The sequence below is a fragment of the Oncorhynchus kisutch genome, linkage group LG13 (genome assembly GCF_002021735.2).
Source record: "Oncorhynchus kisutch isolate 150728-3 linkage group LG13, Okis_V2, whole genome shotgun sequence".
Taxonomy (NCBI): domain Eukaryota; kingdom Metazoa; phylum Chordata; class Actinopteri; order Salmoniformes; family Salmonidae; genus Oncorhynchus; species Oncorhynchus kisutch.
In genome coordinates this window covers 50,230,685-50,234,848 of record NC_034186.2, presented here as the reverse complement: position 1 = coordinate 50,234,848, position 4,164 = coordinate 50,230,685, and positions in this window count along the sequence as shown.

Genomic DNA, 4,164 nt, shown 5'->3' with positions numbered 1-4,164 from the left:
GCAACACAAGCACGCGCACGCACACACACACACACACACGCACACACAAACAAACTGTCATCAGACATACATTTTCTGACAAGTAGCCTGAGATTTTCTCTGTGATAATCAGGGCCTGTGCATTGCTCCATGCTGATGTCACCGTTCAGAGTGCCTCTCTCTGATTTCATATTATTGTGTGCCGCCAGCTGCGGCTGAATCACCAAATTGCTTTACTCCCTCGGGACGAGAAGCCCTTTCACCCCAAACCCCTCGCTCTGATCTGCTGGATACTCTCAGGCTTTCACTGTTTGTTTGTGCATGAAGGCCAAGGAGGGAGAACACTTCTGAGGTATTGTGGACATCCAACAGTGTGTGGTGTGGGCAGTATGGGTGTTTGCAGTATGGGTGTGTATGTGTGTAAGAGATAAAAAATTAGAAAGATCGAAGGTCTACGTGCATGTGCATAAGTATGCGTGTGTTAGAGCAGACAGTGTCTCAGAGGTGAATGTGAAATCTCCAGCATTCCCCCTAGGCTACAAACCCTGAGAGAGAGGCCACACCTGGACACAGTAAGAATCACAACAAAGAGGAAACGACAACCCAATTAGACTCTGCTGTTCACTGCTCATCCTGCTGCCACAGCTGGTCTTTGTCTAAAGCCCAACAGCACAATACTCCCTGAGCTGTGTGTTAGTGTTTCTCAGTTGAATTCCATAGCCCTGCACCTATCAACCATTGGTACTCTTGTGCCGTTGTTTATAATGTTTATGACTGCCTATGACAGATGTTATAATGTCTTATGTAGCTGTTATAAAGACTTTATAAATGCATACATAAGGAGAGTTACATTAAAGTGTCCCAACCATAACAGGTTAGATGTTCTGTTGTCCTCCGTTTGATAATTATGATGCCATCTTGATGCTTAGGAATGATTGGGGTGGGCAGGGAGGGACTGCTGGAAGAAACTCGATGCTGTTCAGTGATTTTTGCACTGCTGTGAACTGTGACATCATCAGTTCGTAGAGCATTTATCTCTCCAACCACAACTCTGTCTCAATCACAGGAAGTGCTTGTTATTATCAACAGCCTGTGTTCTCCATAAAGGACCAGAATGCTGCTATGGATGGTATTCTATAGACGTGCCAAAGAATTGGTTTGCAAATCTCTGACTTTGAGTGAGAAGGTTGTTGCGTACTGTAGTTAGTGATATATTGTTGCCTATAAATAGTTCCATGTAAATAGTTAATTGCATAACCCATATTGCAACTTATTAGTTTCAAGTTTTAATGTCACTTGGGCAAGTGCAGTGAAAGTGCAAAAAAATCCAAGAACGCAATAATCAATAACAATGTATTACTAAAAAAAACACGAGAAATAATCATTTGAAATATGAAATACACAATAAAGTAAGTAATCATACTATATAAAGGAAATATTTAAGAAGTCAGTTCCAATAGCATATTTACATGTGCAGGGATACTGGAGTGATGGGGTAGATATGTATTGGGGTAAGGGCACTAGACTACAGGATATTAGATAAACAGAGTAGAAGCAGCTTGTATGTAAGGGGGTGTGTACAGTCAAATGTATGTGCATATTATGTGTGAGCAAGCAAGTGATGGATCGAGTGTTTGTGTGTGAGTGTTAGGGCTCTGTGAGTGTGCATAGAGATATTGAAATAAAAGGTCAATTATGATACAAGGTAAACTCGGTGATAGAAGCTGTTCAAGAGCCTGTTGGCAGACTTGATGCACCGGTACCTCCTGCCATGCGGCAGCAGAGAAAATAGTTGATGGCTTGGGTGGTAGGGGTCTTTGACGATTTTCCGGGCCTTCTTTTCACACCGCCTGATATAGAGGTCCTAGAGGAACAGTAGCTACTCTTCCTGGGGTCCAGCAAAATTAAGGCACCTGTACATTTTAAAAACATTACAATACATTCATAACAGATTTCACAAAATATTAAGTGTGTGCCCTCAGGCCTCCACTCGACTATCACATAAACTCAGCAAAAAAAGAAACGCCCCTTTTTCAGGACCCTGTCTTTAAAGAGGCACGTGCAAGTTCCCAGACATTTCTAGGGGGAATGGCCCTAGCCCTCACCCGCCGATCCAACAGGTCCCAGACGTGCTCAGTGGGATTGAGATCCGGGCTCTTCGCTGGTCATGGCAGAACACTGACATTCCTGTCTTGCATGAAGAACGAGCAGAATGGCTGGTGGCATTGTCATGTTGGAGGGTCATGTCAGGATGAGACTGCAGGAAGGGTACCACATGAGCGAGGAGGATGTCTTCCCTGTAACGCACAGCGTTGAGATTGCCTGCAATGACAACAAGCTCAGTCCAATGATGCTGTGACACACCGGCCCAGAACATGACGGACCCTCCACCTCCAAATTGATACCGCTCCAGAGTACAGGCCTCGGTGTAACGCTCATTCCATCGACGATAAACGCGAATCCGACCATCACCCCCGGTGAGACAAAACCGCAACTCGTCATTGAAGAGCACTTTTTGCCAGTCCTGTCTGGTCCAGCGATGGCGGGTTTGTGCCCATAGGCGACCTGCCTTACAACATTCCTACAAGCCCTCAGTCCAGTCTCTGTCAGCCTATTGCAGGCAGTCTGAGCACTGGTGGAGGGATTGTGCATTCCTGGTGTAACTCGGGCAGTTGTTGTTGCCATCCTGTACCTGTCCTGCAGGTATGATGTTCGGATGTACCGATCCTGTGCAGGTGTTGTTACGCGAGGACGATCAGCTGTCCATCCTGTCTCCCTGTAGTGCTGTCTTAGGCGTCTCACAGTACGGACATTGCAATTTATTGCCCTGGCCACATCTACAGTCCTCATGCCTCCTTGCAGCATGCCTCACGCAGATGAGCAGGGACCCTGGGCATCTTTCTTTTGGTGTTTTTCAGAGTCAGTAGAAAGGCCTCTTTAGTGTCCTAAGTTTTCATAACTGTGACCTTCTTTGCCTACCGTCTGTAAGCTGTTAGTGACTTAATGACCGTTCCGCAGGTGCATGTTCATTAATTGTTTATGGTTCACTGATCAAGCATGGGAAACCGTGTTTAAACCCTTTACAATGAAGATCTGTGAAGTTATTTGGATTTTTACAAATTATCTTTGAAAGACAGGGTCCTGTAAAAGGGACGTTTCTGTTTATATGCCTCCCTGCTTTTCTGCGCCTGCTCTGAGGACGCGCCTTGGAATACCGCTGGGCTACGCGGCCTTGCGGGTGTTGACCTGATTAAAGACCTTTCTCACATCGTTCTTGCAGAGCAAGCTCACCGAGTCCTCTGGGTCGGTGACGGCCCTCACACCCGGCTCGATATTGTTGTTTTCAAAGTGTGCATAAAATGCATTGAGAATGATGTGTTGAACATTGCAGTCGTGTCCAACGGGATCATTTGAGAATAGAACTGACCCCCCCATTGGTTCAGGCTCAGAAGTTGCCAGAGTCTAGTTGGGTCCAGCAGAGATGTTGAGACATGTTTTATAAGGGGCCAGATGTTTTTAGAGTGGAGCCAGGCACTAGGTTGGCCTAGAGGGTGTGTGCATGTCTTCCTTAGTTACCACACAGTAAGCCCAGCTCTGCCTGGGACCACACTGTCTTTATTTATCTCAGAGGTTACGTAGGTATCTGCCATGTCATATTTCCCCCTGGGCAGCCTGCCTGTCTCCCTCTCACTTTCAAGGTGAGAAGGGTCATACCAGAACAGACTGACTCACACCTCCCACATACTTTTAATACTGTTCATACTTCTTCCATCTCTCTTTACTTTCCTGCACCCTATCTGTGCACACACTCCCTCTTCTTCCCTCCTCATCTGCAGACCCCCTTTCGTTCCCTTCGTCAATATTCGGCAGTTACTCTTCTGGAGAGTTATTACATTCTGGCAAATACTGTAAATATATATTCATGGAGTACTACCAACGTGCCATTCTAGCTTACCTCCATAGCTTTTCACAGTAAGAACTAGAGAGAGATGCATTCAGTGCTGGTGTTGGAGATGAAAATGACAGCACACTCATGCAACATAAGAAAATCAGAATGGTATTGTTTTGCTCAAATCTGTTTTTGAAACTTCTCTCTCAATATCTCTATCAAGCTTTGATAATATGTACGTAATATCACGCTTCGATTAACACAGATTAACAGAAAAAAGAAGGCGAATTGTGTTA